The sequence below is a fragment of the Salmo salar genome, chromosome ssa02 (genome assembly GCF_905237065.1).
Source record: "Salmo salar chromosome ssa02, Ssal_v3.1, whole genome shotgun sequence".
NCBI lineage: Eukaryota > Metazoa > Chordata > Actinopteri > Salmoniformes > Salmonidae > Salmo > Salmo salar.
In genome coordinates this window covers 24,834,985-24,855,194 of record NC_059443.1, presented here as the reverse complement: position 1 = coordinate 24,855,194, position 20,210 = coordinate 24,834,985, and the positions used below count along the sequence as shown (strand labels likewise).

At 43.5% G+C, this 20,210-nt stretch overlaps 1 protein-coding gene across 1 annotated transcript in view; it reads left to right on the top strand.

Annotated features, from left to right (window-relative positions):
* The first annotated feature begins 2,329 nt into the window (after positions 1 to 2,329).
* Positions 2,330 to 20,210, top strand: part of znf1035 (zinc finger protein 1035) — a 37,804-nt gene continuing 19,923 nt past the window's right edge. Inside the window, exon 1 of the mRNA XM_045700811.1 lies at positions 2,330 to 2,877. The gene's annotated coding sequence lies outside the window, so the exon portion shown is untranslated. The remainder of the gene's footprint in view (positions 2,878 to 20,210) is intronic.

Genomic DNA, 20,210 nt, shown 5'->3' with positions numbered 1-20,210 from the left:
TGAAACTTCCACCTAGCCCATCGGTGAGCAAGTGGAGCTATTGCCATATTGCTTACACCTGTCAAATCCTATCAAATCCCCACAAGTGCGTAGGGGTCGATTTGGGATTGGGACAATGTGTGCACGATTTGGCTTGCTGGATGGGTGGAGTTAACACTTTACAATCAACTTACACCAAATGGAACGGTTCCAAAAGTGCATACTCAGTCAACAGGGGGTGCTCAGCTAAGTGGGTGCATTCAAGCTCAATTTATTGGTTTTGTTCCCTGTTGACTGAGTATGCACTTTTGGAACCATTCCATTCTGAGCAGAGGAACACGGCCGTTGTTACCACAGCCGCGAAGGTTCGTGCACATGACTCATTTTCATACCGGATGAAATACAGTCCTGGAGCATTATCTATTGCTTCCCAAAAGCAATGAATGTCCTGTGCAAAGCAAAGGAAACAACAACCGCAACACTTGCATGATGGACTCTACTAGCGCACCACCAACTAGCTAGCGATTCCACATTGGCTACATAAGTGTCTATGTAAAGGACGTGTAAGTAAGTACTAATTTCTCCTGATTAGGCTTGCACTGAGGCTCAGACCTTTGCCTTACTAGCGCACTTACTAGCCCTCCTGAAGTGTCTTACCAGTTGGACGATTGCAAAAAAAACTAGCTATTTGCTGGCAGAAGTGGGGACACTTCAGGCTGAGAGTAATTTTCAAACATGCCCATGTGCTATGCTCACTCATCAAACTTACTCAATAGTGACCCCAGTGCAACTATAGATCTGGGTCACGGCACCATTGTAAAGGACGTCACGCTGCTTGCTTAGCGAGTACCACTTTCGCCTGATTTGGCTCACATGAGGCTCAAACCCAAGATATCTGCCTTGCTAGCACACGTGACCGCCCTCCTGAAGTGTCTTACCAGTTGGTGCCATGCAAAAAGCTAGTTATTCGCTGGCGCAAGTGGGGACAGTTCACGTAAATCATTTATTAACGCCAATGGGAGACTTACAGAGAAATTTGTTTTAAGGGTACGGATCTCAAGGCTGAGTAACCTTATTTACTTTTCTACAATCATTGGTTAGCTTGTATGAACTTGTATGACCGGTCTTTACACCGATAATCAATCGGTAGTGAGTCAAGAAAGCCTTGGGTTTTCTCCACATGATCAGTCAAAAGCACACTTAATTCCAAGAAGCCACGCTGATCATCATGGATGCACCCACTTTAACTTACTGTACCCAAATTCAATCAAGCGGTTTCATCCATATGACGGTGACGGTATGCTTGTAGACCTGTCTACTTTTTTTTTACTGATGTTACATTTATTTGTGTCATTGTCCCTCATGATGTCCACACCCAAGGTACATGCTGACCTCAGGGTTAGAGCAAAAAAACAAATGTGGATAGCAGTTCTGCAGCACGATGGCCACCTGCTGGTGACGTGATGCACTGTGCATTCTATGATTCGTGTGAAAAGTGCATTTGTTACTTACATTGAACACATCAGCTCCTCCCGTTTTACCTGCCTTGCGTTATTTGTCCAATAGAGATATTCATCATTGAACCTCTTACAGATCTCGCCTTGTTCATGAATATGTCCAATTTGTGGCCTTGTCAAACCAGCTTCTAAGGATAGATTGACTCAAGATTTGTTTCCTCTTAAATCACCTTCAAATTGCATATTGGTTTGCAGAACCATGCAGTCCAAACTCTCAGGTCATACCACTGGCTATCAAGTTTCATTGGAGTTACATATAGTATTACACAATTCCTATTGTTTATGCCATATATTGGCCCTCAATTTGTATCTTAGGAAGAGAGTCTAGTTTTATTTACCAAACCCAATAGGCTTAGTTCTTAACTGGATTGATTTGACACAAGAATGCTTTTCATTGGGGGTAGCTTAGTTGTTGGTTAAAGAGTGGTGTGTACAGGTCCTTGACAATCCATGATGTTCTCAACCCCTGATGTAGACTTTATCTTATCAATAGCACCATTCCAACCTATTACTTGGTTAAATATAATGGATTTGCAGTTGGTTTTGGAATAAACATACCCCAAAAGACAGTGAATAGCAGTAACTGGTCTATGGTAAGGCTCTTACATGTGGCCCAGGCTTGCTCATAGAAGACACGAGTGGTTTCCCTTTATTTTTTTGTACAAATTCTACTATATGCTTGAAATACTGTCCTTACTAGGACATGGCATGTCATTTTGGTATTTCACTTCACTGGTATGATGTAAAGTGGTGCCGTTGCTGGAGCCCATAAAAAAAAATAAAGCCACCATTTTGTCTCCAGTCCTTCTTGATTCTTGCAACCAAGATGGTGGCAACTAGGCAGAAGCTATCCAGGGCAGACCTAAAGCAGGTAGACTGCTGGTTGTTGTTCTGCTATGTAGACCAACCTAACGGGCTGCTCTGAAATTGAGATGGGATTACACATTGGTTCTTAACAACACAAGTGGGGAGAGCAACACAGGACAGCAGTCGTCGCCTGCTTTTGAGCGAACGGAGTCATGGCACTCTCCGCAGTAGCAGCCGTCGTCCTGCACGCATAGCGATCACACAGAAGCCTTGATGCACGCGGCAGGATGTGCGCAGAAGCTGTACTGCGCAGCCATAGAACGTGTAGGGCGGGTACTTGCAAGGTTCTCCTTCCTTTTCATTGGTTCTAATAGCATAGAGTCATAAATGTTCCCGGGGTCCGGGCACATTGTGTGATTCGATAAAGGGAAAAACAAGAAAAAGACATTTCTGAAAAACGACCAAATTATCAATATGTTCACGGAAATGTCTAGCTAGGTAGTTACCTAAAGCATCGTGGGACCGTGGATAACAACAGGAGTCAGGACGGCGGCACGCAAAACTGAATTGCCTGGTGAGTGCGGTTCTGAATTGAGTTCTAGATTAGAACCATTGTAGTTTGTATGGTAGTAGCTAGTTAGCTAGCCTGCCTGGAGGCAGTAGATGACAATTGCCAAGCGAACATAAGCACATTTTAAGCATTGCAAGTGATGCCACCCTTTCCACTGTCATGAAACCATTATTTAGAGTTATTTTGTTTATTGAGTGGTTAGTTAAATGCATGCTTCTTCAGACATTCTGCTTTCTGGCGACCTGGCTGGGGCTTCACCCCTACCCACTGGGCACAGACCATACGTCAATTCAGCGTACATTCCACGTTGGTTGAACGTAATTTCACTGAAATTACGCGGAAACAACGTTGATTTAACCGGTGTGTGCCCAGTGGCAGTGGGTAAGGTTTAACGTTATTGTAGTTGCTAGTAAAAGTACATTAGCAATTCCATACAAACCTACCTGGGGTATACATTAATTACGCCGATTCTGTTGCAAATCGTTTGAAACCGTTCACTCTCAACTCAAAACATTTTTCATCTTCAGTTGGGCCCTCGTCCTTCCGCTTGTTTCTTAAACGGTAAACTGTTAAAGTTATAAGACATAATGAAGACACCCCTGGATGGTACATTGACGTGACCTGTAACTAGCGAGGTAATTAAATGCATGATATCATGCATAGTTTATGTTAAACGGCACGCAATTTCTTATTCCGTGTACTGTTAACCAGAGAATGGCTAAATCAATTTACTTAGATCAAGTTTCACGTTTCCTCAATGTTTGGGAGGTAGAGATAGGCATGGCTACATGTTGAACTGTGTAACCCATGTAGGTAGGTGTGTGATGGAAATACTGCTACACTGGGATTATTGTAGTAAATTCCTTTTTTCATATTTTTTTTGCAGTAGACAACCTAGCCAAATAATATATTATTTCTGCATGCAGAAAGCTGAAACATGTTTTTGTTGTCACCACACAGGGTAGGCCTAGTTACTAATATAAGTATGGCATTATTGATGTTATGATGCGAATGTAAGGAAATCAAACACCCCTGCCATTATAAAATTGTGTTTCTGAGTATGCCGCTTAACTCACTTGATAAATAGTGCAGATGCGTTCATGCTGCTTTTCTGCTTTAACACCAGTGTTAAACTAGTTGTATACACCTTGCTGTTATACTAGGTGTATACACCCTGATCCATATCAGAGCAGATCCGTTGGTGCCATGACCCAGTGAGACATGGGTGCCAACCTGCGTAGATGGAAAAAAGTCTGAGCCTATTGGGTAAAATATTGTCAAAGACCCCAGCCACCCGTCATAGACTGTTCTCTCTACTACCGCATGGCAAGTGGTACCAGAGTGCCAAGTCTCGGACAAAAAGTATTCTCAACAGTTTTTACCCCCAAGCCATAAGACTCCTGAACAGGTAATCAAATGGCTACCCGGACTATTTGCAGTGTGTCCCCCCCACCCCTCTTTTTACACTGCTGATACTCTGTTTATCATATATGCATAGTCACTTTAACTGTACATTAATGTACATACTACCTCAATTGGGCTGACCAACCAGTGCTCCCGCACATTGGCTAACCAGGCTATCTGCATTGTGTCCCACCCACCAACCCCTCTTTTACGCTACTGCTACTCTCTGTTCATCATATATGCATAGTCACTTTAACCATATCTACATGGACATACTACCTCAATCAGCCTGACTAACCGGTGTCTGTATGTAGCCTCGCTACTTTTATAGCCTCGCTACTGTATATAGCCTGTCTTTTTACTGTTTTATTTCTTTACCTACCTATTGTTTACCTAATACCTTTTTTGCACTATTGGTTAGAGCCTGGAAGTAAGCATTTCACTGTAAGGTCTACACCTGTTGTATTCAGCGCACGTGACAAATAAACTTTGATTTGAGTTGGCTGGATGTCCTTTGGGTGGTAGACCATAATTGATACACATGGGAGCATGTTGAGTGTGAAAAACCCAGCAGCGTTGCAGTTCTTGACCAACTCAAACCGGTGCGCCTGGCACCTACTACCATACCCTGTTCAAAGGCACTTAAATCTTTTGTCTTGCTCGTTCACCCAGCGGACTTCCATCTTATACGCAGTGGTGAATTTAGCATGTAAATCTCGGTGGGGCACACATTTCTTTCTTCAATGCATGCCAGCAAAGCCACTACAACAGTAAACAATACATTGCACTATAACGGTGACAAACAGTTCCCACAAACTGTTAGGGCCTACAGAAAGCTGTCCCAACTGCAGTCCCAACACCTTACTACTGCTACACCTGACTATCAGCGGAGCCTTGTCTGGCAGCGAAACGGTTCATTCGGCCTCATTTACTGCCTTTTAAAAAAACCTGCTAATATGGCTGACTTGACTCCCAAATTTAAGTTGACTCGACTTAATAGAAAATTACTTGACTTGGAGACTCGACTTTGACTTGAGACTGTTGACTTGAAATTATCTGGCCAGGTTTTTTAATGTTTTCACTCATTTTGTGGCAGTCTTTGTGGATTACTCTACACATAGCTGGAGAACCGCCTTTGCAAAAACACCTGCAACAAGTTGGCTAGTGAAACTCGCACTCGTCCCTTTGATTGGACCAGCAAACTCTCAACTCAGGTCAGGTGAGCTAGCGAACAGATTGCTAATTTGCTGTACAGCTATAGGATTGTGTGCAGCGCAAATGTCAAATTGTGGGGAGAGAGAATTACCTTAAATATGCAGCTCCAAAAATTGTTTGCTGGTCAAGAATATTACAGCTGCAATATACAGTGGGGAGAACAAGTATTTGATACACTGCCGATTTTGCAGGTTTTCCTACTTAAAGCATGTAGAGGTCTGTAATTGTTATCATAGGCACACTTCAACTGTGAGAGACGGAATCTAAAACAAAATCCAGAAAATAACATCGTATGATTTTTAAGTAATTAATTTGCATTTTATTGCATGACATAAGTATTTGATACATCAGAAAAGCAGAACTTAATATTTGGTACAGAAACCTTTGTTTGCAATTACAGAGATCATACGTTTCCTGTAGTTCTTGACCAGGTTTGCACACACTGCAGCAGGGATTTTGGCCCACTCCTCCATGCAGACCTATTCCAGATCCTTCAGGTTTCGGGGCTGTCGCTGTCAATACGGACTTTCAGCTCCCTCCAAAGATTTTCTATTGGGTTCAGGTCTGGAGACTGGCTAGGCAACTCCATGACCTTGAGATGCTTCTTACGGAGCCACTCCTTAGTTGCCCTGGCTGTGTGTTTCGGGTCGTTGTCATGCTGGAAGACCCAGCCACGACCCATCTTCAATGCTCTTACTGAGGGAATGAGGTTGTTGGCCAAGATCTCGCGATACATGGCCCCATCCATCCTCCCCTCAATACGGTGCAGTCGTCCTGTACCCTTTGCAGAAAAGCATCCCCAAAGAATGTTTCCACCTCCATGCTTTACGGTTGGGATGGTGTTCTTGGGGTTGTACTCTTCCTTCTTCTTCCGCCAAACACGGCGAGTGGAGTTTAGACCAAAAAGCTCTATTTTTGTCTCATCAGACCACATGACCTTCTCCCATTCCTCCTCTGGATCATCCAGATGGTCATTGGCAAAGTTCAGACGGGCCTGGACATGCGCTGGCTTGAGCAGGGGGACCTTGCGTGCGCTGCAGGATTTTAATCCATGACAGCGTAGTGTGTTACTAATGGGTTTCTTTGAGACTGTGGTCCCAGCTCTCTTCAGGTCATTGACCAGGTCCTGCTGTGTAGTTCTGGGCTGATCCCTCACCTTCCTCATGATCATTGATGCCCCACAAGGTGAGATCTTGCATGGAGTCCCAGACCGAGGGTGATTGACCGTCATCTTGAACTTCTTCCATTTTCTAATAATTGCGCCAACAATTGTTGCCTTCTCACCAAGCTGCTTGCCTATTGTCCTGTAGCCCATCCCAGCCTTGTGCAGGTCTACAATTTTATCCCTGATGTCCTTACACAACTCTCTGGTCTTGGCCATTGTGGAGAGGTTGGAGTCTGTTTGATTGTGTGGACAGGTCTCTTTTATACAGGTAACGAGTTCAAACAGGTGCAGTTAACACAGGTAATGAGTGGAGAACAGGAGGGCTTCTTAAAGAAAAACTAACAGGTCTGTGAGAGCAGGAATTCTTACTGGTTGGTAGGTGATCAAATACTTATGTCATGCAATAAAATGCAAATTAATTACTTAAAAATCATACAATGGATTTTTGGGATTTTTGTTTTAGATTCCTTCTCTCACAGTTGAAGTGTACCTATGATAAAAATGACAGACCTCTACATGCTTTGTAAGTAGGAAACACTGCCGATTTTTGCAGGTTATCAAATACTTGTTCTCCCCACTGTATAACTTTTTGGGCAACCAAATTTGCATAAAAATGTGTTATTCTCATTGAAAGCAAGTTTAAGAAGCGGTAGATCTGGTCTGTGCGCTATTTCAATTTTCAATTCTTATTGTAGAAGTTCTGTTGATTTACTACAATGTATGGTTTCCTTTGTTTGTATTTCCTGGGTTATGTCGGAGTTCCGAGTGTCTGTCCTCTGTCTGTCATTTTTGTTGTGCGTAATAGAAGCACACGTTCCTCAGTGCGCACAGAAATCATAATTTCAACACAATGTTGCTTGCACTCCACGCTTTAGTCAGAACATTGAATAAGACAAAAAGATTGTTCCATGTATGCATGGTTTTAATTTCATTAACCTCTCTAGGGGAGGTGGGACGAAATCGTCCCACACTATTCAACAGCCAGTGACAAATCAGAGCGCCAAACTTAAAACTACAAAATGTCATAATTCAAAGTTCTCAAACATGGACTATTTTACACCATTTTATAGATACACTTCTCCTGAATCGAACCACGTTGTCCGATTTCCAAAAGGCTTTACAGCGAAAGCAAAACATTAGATTATGTTAGGAGAGTACATAGACACAAAAAAAACACACAGCCATTTCCAAGAAACTAGCATGCATCACAAATACCCAAAACACAGCTAAATGCAGCACTAACCTTTGATGATCTTCATCAGATGACACTCCTAGGACATTATGTTATACAATACATGCATGTTTTGTTCAATCAAGTTCATATTTATATCAAAAAACAGCTTTTTACATTAGCATGTGATGTTCAGAACTAGCATACCCACCGCAAACTTCCAGTGAATTTACTAAATTACTCACGATAAACGTTGACAAAATACATAATTATTTTAAGAATTATAGATACAGAACTCCTTTATGCAATCGCTATGTCCGATTTTAAAATAGCTTTTCGGCGAAAGCACATTTTGCAATATTCTGAGTACATAGCTCGGCCATCACGGCTAGCTAATTTGACACCCACCAAGTTTGGGACAACCTAAACTCAGAATTACTATTAGAAAAATTGGATTACCTTTGCTGTTCTTTGTCAGAATGCACTCCCAGGACTTGTACTTCAACACAAATGTTGTTTTGGTTCCAAATAGTCCATAGTTATATTCAAATAGATCCATTTTGTTCGTGCGTTCAGGTCACTATCCGAAGGGTGACGCACGAGCGCATTTCGTGACAAAATATTTCCAAATATTCCATTACCGTACTTAGAAGCATGTCAAACGCTGTTTAAAATCAATTTTTATGCGATTTTTCTCGTAAAATAGCGATAATATTCCAACCGGGCAACGTTGTATTCATTCAAAGGCTGAAAGAAAAAAATTGAGTAGTCTCGTGAATGCGCATCTCAGTGTCACTGTCCCCAGGCTGACCACTAACAAATTCTGCTGCTGTTCTTTGCCCAGAGACAGCAGACAACCCCATTCCACTTTCTGGCGGCTTTAGAGAGCCAATGGAAGCCTTAGAAAATGTCACTTTACAGCACAGATGCTGTATTTTCGATAGAGATGCAACAGAAGGACAACAAATTGTCAGACAGGCCACTTCCTGTATGGAATCTTCTCAGGTTTTGGCCTGCCATATGAGTTCTGTTATACTCACAGACACTATTCAAACAGTTTTAGAAACATCAGAGTGGTTTCTATTCAAATCTACTAATTATATGCATATTCTAGTTTCTGGGCAGGAGTAGTACCCAGATTAAATCGGGTACGTTTTTTTATCCGGCCGTGAAAATACTGCCCCCTATCCCAAAGAAGTTAATAGTCATTGAGTCTGATTTAAGAATAATGTAAATATGGATGTGGAAGTTGCCTTTTACATTGTAGAACCAGTTTATTGTTTGTAATTGCATGGTCCTGGGGGCCAAGTACTTACGTAGCTGTTTGAGATTCTAGTTGATTTCTCAAGGGGAGGCTGTGCAGCCTTGCGCTCTACCTGGCTATTGCCAGTGTATATTTGGGAAATCTACTTGTATATTTTGTATGATATGTCACTTTCACCATTGGTTCACCAAGACCTGTAAATAAATGTATACTGAGCACGTCAACCTGCCTTTCCTTCTGCTGATTTTATGCCTTTACCAATGCTACAAGGTCCTTATTTTACAATTACATCATCAAAATGTTTTGTACAAAATAATGAAAAGGTCTGTCTGGTAGCCTCAATAAATAGACAAAGATTTGTAGTTGAACAAGTCGTTGCATGTATAGATTACTTTTTTTTACTTGACTTGAAAAAGCGTGACTAGACTGGATTTGCTCTTAGACTTGGACTTGACTCGAGTCTTGACTCGTTCTACTTGGTACTCGACTTGAGACTCCGACCTTGTGACTCGAATAATAGTAACTTGGTACCACCTCTGCTAAGAGGAACTTTAACTTTATTGAACAAGCTATTTTACGTGATCTTTAAGTGACCTTGATTGTGACCTTGATTGTATCTCAGCTATCCCTGAATCTGATTTAGCTTTTTTGAAAGTATCTTCGATACCATTGTAGGTAATCATGCCCCGTTCAAAACCCTGAGAGTTAAAGGTAGAACGAATGCCTGATTTTATTCCTGAACTATCCAAAGTCATTCATAAGATGTTGCCTGGGTCAAGGCCAGGAACACATGCTTAAGGCCGGATTGGCATTATTTTAGGCAACTGAAGAGTCAATGTATAAGACTGACCAAAAAGGCAAAATCTGATTTATTATGTTACCACTCTCAGGGGAACCCAGCTAAATTCTAGGAAACTGTCAAATCTCTAAACAGTTGTGCTTTTTCATCTCTGCCCCAACAAATTAATCAGACTCTGGCCCCATTATGCCAAAAATGCCATCACTGATGCATTTAATCATTTTATTTCAGTGGACAATTTTTTTGAAAGAGTGTCTAACCCTTCTATCTTTAAGAGTGGGCTAAATGCTGATTTGGGAATTTTGCAGATTGACTCAAAATGTTACTCAAGTTTTAGCATTTCAGCAATTCACAGAAAAATAAGTCCCTGATGCCTTACTTGCTATAGATTCCAATAATTCCAGGGGCTGGCTCAGTAAGCCATATCTGAAATCTAACATTATCAGAAAATATTCAAAAAGTTTGGAAAACAACTTATATGCTGCCACTTCATAAGGGCGGGGATAGTAGTGAACTTGATAATTATCATCCCATCTCCAGGCTTCCTTGTCTAGCCAAGATTCTTGAATCTTTGGTAAATAACCATTTAAAAATGTTTTTATCTGGGCATTGTATTTTGAATATAAATCAATCTGGGTTTAGGCCAGGGTACAGCACTATCACAGCAACCACATTAGTTGTTATTGACATTGTCAATGCTTTAGACACAAATGAATTGTGCTACCTTGTTTATGGACTCCAGTCACTGAAGTCAGACTGTTCTCTCTGCTACCGCACGGCAAGCGGTACCAGAGCGCCAAGTCACTTTACCCCTACCTACATGTATAAATTACCTTGACTAACCTGTTCTGTCTGTATATAGCCTCGTTGTTCTTTGTTTTAGTAAATATTTTCTTAACTATATTTTCTTAGCTGCATTGTTGGTTAACCTCTCTAGGGGGTGTGGGACGCTACCGTCCCACATGGCCAACAGTGAAATTGCAGAGCGCCAAATTCAAAAACAGAAATACTCATATAAATTCATAAAACATACAAGTGTTATACATCGGTTTAAAGAATAACTTCTTGTTAATCCAACCACGGTGTCAGATTTCAAAAAGGCTTTACGGCGAAAGCATACCATGCGATTATCTGAGAACAGCACCCAGCAGACAAATCATTACAAACAGTAACAAGCCAAGTAGAGGAGTTACACAAGTCAGAAATAGTGATAAAATTAATCACTTACCTTTTATGATCTTCATATGGTTGCACTCACAAGACTCCCATTTACTCAGTAAATGTCTGTTTTGTTAGATAAAGTCCCTCTTTATATCCAAAAACCTCAGTTTTGTTCGCGTTTTGTTCTGTAATCCACACGCTCAAAGGCAGTTACAACAGACAGATGAAAAATCTGAAAAGTATCAGTAAAGTTTGTAGAAACATGTCAAACAATGTTTATAATCAATCCTCAGGTTGTTTTTAGTCATAATAATCAATAACATTTCAACCGGACAATAGCTTCGTCAATATAAAAGGAAAACAAGAAAGGCGTGCTCTCGGTCGGGCGCACGAAAAACCTCTGGGACACTGAATGGTCCACTCATTCAAAGTGGTCTTACTCCCTTATTTTTCAGAATACAAGCTTGAAACACTTTCTAAAGACTGTTGACATTTAGTGGAAGCCATAGGAAGTGCAATTTGAGTCCTAAGTCAATGGATACTGTAATGGCATTCAATAGAAAACTACAAAAATAAAATAATCTCACTTCCTGGATGGATTCTTCTCAGGTTTTCACCTGCCATATCAGTTCTGTTATACTCAGACATTATTTTAACAGTTTTGGAAACTTTAGCGTGTTTTCTATCCAAATCTACCAATTATATGCATATCCTAGCTTCTGGGCCTGAGTAGCAGGCAGTTTTCTTTGGGCATGCTTTTCATCCAAAATTCCGAATGCTGCCCCCTATCCCAAAAAAGTTAAACATCTCCAATCCAAAATTAAATCTAGAATCGGCTTCCTATTTCGCAACAAAGCATCCGTCACTCATGCTGCCAAACATACCTTCGTAAAACTGACCATCCTACCGATCCTTGACTTCGGCGATGTCATTTACAAAATAGCCTCCAACACTCTACTCAACAAATTGGATGCAGTCTATCACAGTGCCATCCGTTTTGTCACCTAAGCCCCATATACTACCCACCACTGCGACCTGTACGATCTCGTTGGCTGGCCCTCGCTTCATACTCGTCGCCAAACCCACTGGCTCCAGGTCATCTACAAGTCTGTGCTAGGTAAATCCCCGCCTTATCTCAGCTCACTGGTCACCATAGCAGCACGCACTCCAGCAGGTATATCTCACTGGTCACCCCCAAAGCCAATTCTTCCTTTGGCTGCCTCTCCTTCCAGTTCTCTGCTGCCAATGACTGGAACAAACTGCAAAAATCTCTGAAGCTGGATACTCTTACCTCCCCCACTAGCTTTAAGCACCAGCTGTCAGAGCAGCTCACAGATCACCGCACCTGTACATAGCTCATCTGTAAATCCAAATCCAATCTACCTCATCCCCATACTGTATTTATTTATATATTTATCTTGCTCCTTTGCACCCCAGTATCTCAACTTGTACATTCATATTCTGCACATCCTACCATTCCAGTGTTTAATTGCTATATTGTAATTACTTTGCCACCATGGCCTATTTATTGCCTTACCTCTCTTATCCTACCTCATTTGCACAAGCTGTATATAGATGTTTCTACTTTATTATTGATTGTATGTTTGTTTATTACATGTGTAACTCTGTGTTGTTGTGTGTCGAATTGCTTTGCTTTATCTTGGCCAGGTCACAGTTGCAAATGAGAACTTGTTCTCAACTAGCCTACCTGGTTAAATAAAGGTTAAATAAAATACAAAAATTGTTGAAGCTCCTTTGGTAGTGATTACATCCTCAAGTCTTCTTGGGTATGACGCTACAAGCTTGTCACATCTGTATTTGTGGAGTTTCTCCCATTTTTCTCTGCAGATCCTCTCAAGCTCTGTCAGGTTGGAAAGGGAGTGTTGCTGCATAGCTATTTTCAGGTCTCTCCAAAGATGTTCGATCAAGTTCAAGTCCGGGCTCTGGCTGGGCCACTCAAGGACAATCAGAGACTTGTCCCGAAGCCACTCCTGCGTTGTCTTGGCTATGTGCTTAGGGTTGTTGTCCTGTTGGAAGGTGAACCTTCGCCCAAATCTGAGGTCCTGAGCACCCTGGAGCAGGTTTTCATCAAGGATCTCTGTACTTGGCTCTGTTCATCTTTCCCTCAATCCTGACTAATCTCCCAGTCCCTGCCTCTGAAAAACATAATCAAATCAAATGTATTTATAAAGCCCTTCTTACATCAGGTGATATCTCAAAGAGCTGTAAAGAAACCCAGCCTAAACCCCAAACAGCAAACAATGCAGGTGTAGAAGCACAGTGGCTAGGAAAAACTCACTAGAAAGGCCAGAACCTAGGAAGAAACCTAGAGGAACCAGGCTATGAGCGGTGGCCAGTCCTCTTCTGGCTGTGCCGGGTGGAGATTATAACAGAACATGTCCAAGATGTTCAGATGTTCATAGATGACCAGCAGGGTCAAATAATAATAATCACAGTGGTTGTTGAGGGTGCAACAGGTCAGCACCTCAGGAGTAAACGGCAGTTGGCTTTTCATAGCCGATCATTCAGAGTATCTCTACCGCTCCTGCTGTCTCTAGAGAGTTGAAAACAGCAGGTCTGGGACAGGTAGCACGTCTGGTGAACAGGTCAGGGTTCCATAGCCGCAGGCAGAACAGTTGAAACTGGAGCAGCAGCACGGCCAGCTGGATTGGGGACAGCAAGGAGTCATCAGGCCAAGTTAGTCCTGAGGCATGGTCCTAGGGCTCAGGTCCTCCGAGAGAAAGAAAGAAAGAATTAGAGAGAGCATACTTAAATTCACACAGGACACCAGATAAGACAGGAGAAATACTCCAGATATAACAGACTGACCCTAGCCCCCCGACACATAAATTACTGCAGCATAAATACTGGAGACTGAGACAGGAGGGGTCGGGAGACACTGTGGCCTCGTCCGACGATACTCCCGGACAGGGCCAAACAGGCAGGATATAACCCCACCCACTTTGCCAAAGCACAGCCCCCACACCACTAGAGGGATATCTTCATCCACCAACTTACCATCCTGAGACAAGGCCGAGTATAGCCCACAAAGGATCTCCGCCACCGCACAACCCAAGGGGGGGCGCCAACCCAGACAGGAAGATCACGTCAGTGACTCAACCCACTCAAGTGATGCACTCCTCCTAGGGGCGGCATGGAAGATCACCAGTAAGCCAGTGACTCAGCCCCTGTAATAGGGTTGGAGGCAGACAACCCCAGTGGAGAGAGGGGAACCGGCCAGGCAGAGACAGCAAGGGCGGTTTGTTGCTCCAGTGCCTTTCCGTTCACCTTCACACTCCTGGGCCAGACCACACTCAATCATAGGACCTACTGAAGAGATGAGTCGTCAATAAAGACTTAAAAGTTGAAACCGAGTCTGCGTCTCTCACATGGGTAGGCAGACCATTCCATAAAAATAGAGCTCTATAGGAGAAAGCCCTGCCTCCAGCTGTTTGCTTAGAAATTCTAGGAACAGTTAGGAGGCCTGCGTCTTGTGACCGTAGCGTACGTGTAGGTATGTATGGCAGGACCAAATCGGAAAGATGGGTAGGAGCAAGCCCATGTAATGCTTTGTAGGTTAGCTTGTTAGGGCTAGGGGGCAGTATTGACACGGCTGGATAAAAAACGTACCCGATTTAATCTGGTTACTACTCCTGCCCAGTAACTAGAATATGCATATAATTATTGGCTTTGGATAGAAAACACCCTAAAGTTTCTAAAACTGTTTGAATGGTGTCTGTGAGTATAACAGAACTCATATGGCAGGCCAAAACCTGAGAAGATTCCATGCAGGAAGTGGCCTGTCTGACAATTTCTTGCCCTTCTTGATTATCTCTATCCATTACAGAGGATCTCTGCTGTTACGTGACACTTCCTACGGCTCCCATGGGCTCTCAGAAGGCGGCAAAAAGCTGAATCGTGGCTTTGCAGGCTCTGGCTGAAAAAAAGTAGCGCGTTTGGGTAGTGGCTGGTTACAGTACTGTGAGACTCAGGCGCATGCCCGAGTCGACCTCATGCTTTGTTTTCTTTCGTCTGTTTACCTAAACGCAGATTCCCGGTCGGAATATTATCGCTTTTTTACGAGAAAAATGGCATAAAAATGGATTTTAAACAGCGGTTGACATGCTTCGAAGTACGGTAATGGAATATTTAGACATTTTTTGTCACGAATTGCGCCATGCTCGTGACCCTTATTTACACTTCGGATAGTGTCTTGAACGCACAAAAAAAACGCCGCTATTTGGATATAACGATGGATTATTTTGGACCAAACCAACATTTGTTATTGAAGTAGAAGTCCTGGGAGTGCATTCTGACGAAGAACACCAAAGGTAATCAAACTTTTGTAATATTAAATCGGAGTTTGGTCAGGGCTAAACTTGGTGGGTGTCTAAATAGCTAGCCGTGATGGCTGGGCTATGTACTCAGAATATTGCAAAATGTGCTGTCACCGAAAAGCTATTTTAAAATCGGACATATCGAGTGCATAGAGGAGTTCTGTATCTATAATTCTTAAAATAATTGTATGTTTTTTGTGAACGTTTATCGTGAGTAATTTAGTAAATTCACCGGATGTTTGCGGGGGGTATGCTAGTTCTGAACGTCACATGCTAATGTAAAAATCTGTTTTTTTATATAAATATGAACTTGATTGAACAAAACATGCATGCATTGTATAACATAATGTCCTAGGGTTGTCTTCTGATGAAGATCATCAAAGGTTAGTGCTGCATTTAGCTGTGGTTTTGTTTTTTGTGACATTATATGCTAGCTTGAAAAATGGGTGTCTGATTATTTCTGGCTTGGTACTCTGCTGACATAATCTAATGTTTTGCTTTCGCTGTAAAGCCTTTTTGAAATTGGACAGTGTGGTTAGATAAAGGAGAGTCTTGTCTTTAAAATGCTGTGAAATAGTCATATGTTTGAATGATAGGCGTGGCGCGTGACAGAGTCTGGAGACGTCGTGGATAACGTTATGCTGCCTGCAACATCCTCCAGCATGACCGGTTTGGCGGTGGGTCAGTCATGGTGTGGGGTGGCATTTCTTTGGGGGGCCGCACAGCCCTCCATGTGCTCGCCAGAGGTAGCCTGACTGCCATTATGTACCGAGATGAGATCCTCAGACCCCTTGTGAGACCATATACTGGTGCGGTTGGCCCTGGGTTCCTCCTAATGCAAGACAATGCTAGACCTCATGTGGCTGGAGTGTGTCAGCAGTTCCTGCAAAAGGAAGGCATTGATGTTATGGACTGGCCCACCAGTTCCCCAGACCTGATTCCAATTGAGCACATCTGGGACATCATGTCTCGCTCCATCCACCAACGCCACGTTGCACCACAGACTGTCCAGGAGACCATCCGCCACCTCATCAGGAGCATGCCCAGGCATTGTAGGGAGGTCATACAGGCACGTGGAGGCCACACACACTACTGAGCCTCATTTTGACTTGTTTTAAGGACATTACATCAAAGTTGGATCAGCCTGTAGTGTGGTTTTCCACTTTAATTTTGAGTGTGACTCCAAATCCAGACCTCCATGGGTTGATAAATTGGATTTCCATTGATTATTTTTGTGTGATTTTGTTGTCAGCACACAGTGCTCTTTCAACTATGTAAAGAAAAAAGTATTTAATAAGATTATTTATTTCATTCAGATCTAGGATGTGTTGTTTAAGTGTTCCCTTTATTTTTTTGAGTAGTATATTTTTAAACCTGCATATGTAGCTAAAAGATATCCAGGTTAGCAGGCAATATTAACCAGGTGAAATTGTGTCATTTTGCGTTCATTGCACGCAGTCAGGGTATATGCAACAGTTTGGGCCGCCTGGCTCGTTGCGAACTAATTTGCCAGAATTTTACGTAATTATGACATAACACTGAAGGTTGTGCAATGTAACAGGAATAACGTTTTGTTTTCGAGATGATAGTTTCCGGATTCGACCATATTAATTACCTAAGGCTCGTGTTATTATGTTATAATTAAGTCTATGATTTGATAGAGCAGTCTGACTGAGCGATGGTAGGCACCAGCAGGCTCGTAAGCGTTCATTCAAAATAGCACTTTCGTGCGTTTTGCCAGCAGCCCTTCGCAATGCATTGCGCTGTTTATGACTTCAAGCCTGTCAACTCCCAAGATTAGGCTGGTGTAACCGATATGAAATGGCTAGCTAGTTGGCCGGGTACGCGCTAATAGCGTTTCAAAACATCACTCGCTCTGATACTTGGAGTAGTTTTTTCCCTTCCTCTACATGGGTAACGCTGCTTCGAGGGTGGCTGTTGTCGATGTGTTCCTGGTTCGAGCCCAGGTAGGAGCGAGGAGAGGGACGGAAGCTATATTGCTACACTGGCAATACTAAAGTGCCTATAAGAACATCCAATAGTCAAAGGTATATGAAATACAAATCGTATAGAGAGAAATAGTCCTATAATAACTACAACCTAAAACATCTTACCTGGGAATATTGATGACTCATGTTAAAAGGAACCACCAGCTTTCATATGTTCATGTTCTGAGCAAGGAACTTATACGTTAGTTTTTTTACATGGCACATATTGCACTTTTACTTTCTTCTCCAACACTTTGTTTTTGCATTATTTAAACCAAATTGAACATGTTTCATTATTTATTTGAGGCTAAATTGATTTTATTGATGTATTATATTAAGTTTTTGTTTTAAGTTTATATTAAGCAGTTGCTAGGGACTCTTTTGGACGAAGCTAGCTAGCTAACGAAGAACAACAAAGAATATCTAGTTAACAGAAGAAAAGAAAGAGAAAATCAGGACAGAAGAAAAAGGATATCAAAGTGAAACAGTTCTCTAAAGACACAGGAGACAATAATACAAGAAACAACACTTCTGTAGCTTGTCAACTATGTGTCTGTCTATCCCTGTTCTCTCCTCTCTGCACAGGCCATACAAACGCTTCACACCGCGTGGCCGTTGCCACTCTAACCTGGTGGTCCCAGCGCGCACGACCCACGTGGAGTTCCAGGTCTCCGGCAGCCTCTGGAACTGCCGGTCTGCAGCCAACAAGGCTGAGTTCATCTCAGCCTATGCTACCCTCCAGTCCCTAGACTTCCTGGCGCTGACGGAAACATGGATTACCACAGATAACACTGCTACTCCTACTGCTCTCTCTTCGTCTGCCCACGTGTTCTCGCATACCCCTAGAGCATCGAGCCAGCGGGGTGGTGGCACTGGAATCCTCATCTCTCCCAAGTGGACATTCTCGCTTTCTCCCCTGACCCATCTGTCTATCTCCTCATTTGAATTCCATGCTGTCACAGTTACCAGCCCTTTCAAGCTTAACATCCTTATCATTTATCGCCCTCCAGGTTCCCTTGGAGAGTTCATCAATGAGCTTGACGCCTTGATAAGTTCCTTTCCTGAGGATGGCTCACCTCTCACAGTTCTGGGTGACTTTAACCTCCCCACGTCTACCTTTGACTCATTCCTCTCTGCCTCCTTCTTTCCACTCCTCTCCTCTTTTGACCTCACCCTCTCACCTTCCCCCCCCTACTCACAAGGCAGGCAATACGCTTGACCTCATCTTTACTAGATGCTGTTCTTCCACTAATCTCATTGCAACTCCCCTCCAAATCTCCGACCACTACCTTGTATCCTTTTCCCTCTTGCTCTCATCCAACACTTCTCACTCTGCCCCTACTCGGATGGTCTTGCGCCGTCCCAACCTTCGCTCTCTCTCTCCCGCTACTCTCTCCTCTTCCATCCTATCATCTCTTCCCTCTGCTCAAACCTTCGCCAACCTATCTCCTGACTCTGCCTCCTCAACCCTCCTCTCCTCCCTTTCTGCATCCTTTGATTTTCTCTGTCCCCTATCCTCCAGGCCGGCTCGGTCCTCCCCTCCTGCTCCGTGGCTCGACGACTCACTACGAGCTCACAGAACAAGGCTCCGGGCAGCCGAGCGGAAATGGAGGAAAACTCGCCTCCCTGCGGACCTGGCATCCTTTCACTCACTCCTCTCTACATTCTCCTCTTCTGTCTCTGCTGCTAAAGCCACTTTCTACCACTATAAATTCCAAGCATCTGCCTCTAACCCTAGGAAGCTCTTTGCTACCTTCTCCTCCCTCCTGAATCCTCCTCCGCCTCCCCCCCCCTCCTCCCTCTCTGCGGATGACTTCGTCAACCATTTTGCAAAGAAGGTTGACGATATCCGATCCTCGTTTGCTAAGTCAAACGACACCGCTGGTCCTGCTCACACTGCCCTACCCTGTGCTTTGACCTCTTTCTCCCCTCTCTCTCCAGATGAAATCTCGCGTCTTGTGACGGCCGGCCGCCCAACAACCTGCCCACTTGACCCTATCCCCTCCTCTCTTCTCCAGACCATTTCCGGAGACCTTCTCCCCTTCCTCACCTCGCTCATCAACTCATCCTTGACCGCTGGCTACGTCCCTTCCGTCTTCAAGAGAGCGAGAGTTGCACCCCTTCTGAAAAAACCTACACTCGATCCCTCCGATGTCAACAACTACAGACCAGTATCCCTTCTTTCTTTTCTCTCCAAAACTCTTGAACGTGCCGTCCTTGGCCAGCTCTCCTGCTATCTCTCTCAGAATGACCTTCTTGATCCTAATCAGTCAGGTTTCAAGACTGGGCATTCAACTGAGACTGCTCTTCTCTGTGTCACGGAGGCTCTCCGCACTGCTAAAGCTAACTCTCTCTCCTCTGCTCTCATCCTTCTAGACCTATCTGCTGCCTTTGATACTGTGAACCATCAGATCCTCCTCTCCACCCTCTCCGAGTTGGGCATCTCCGGCGCGGCCCACGCTTGGATTGCATCCTACCTGACAGGTCGCTCCTACCAGGTGGCGTGGCGAGAATCTGTCTCCGCACCATGCGCTCTCACCACTGGTGTCCCCCAGGGCTCTGTTCTAGGCCCTCTCCTATTCTCGCTATACACCAAGTCACTTGGCTCTGTCATATCCTCACATGGTCTCTCCTATCATTGCTATGCAGACGACACACAATTAATCTTCTCCTTTCCCCCTTCTGATAACCAGGCGGCGAATCGCATCTCTGCATGTCTGTCAGACATATCAGTGTGGATGACGGATCACCAGCTCAAGCTGAACCTCGGCAAGACGGAGCTGCTCTTCCTCCCGGGGAAGGACTGCCCCTTCCATGATCTCGCCATCACGG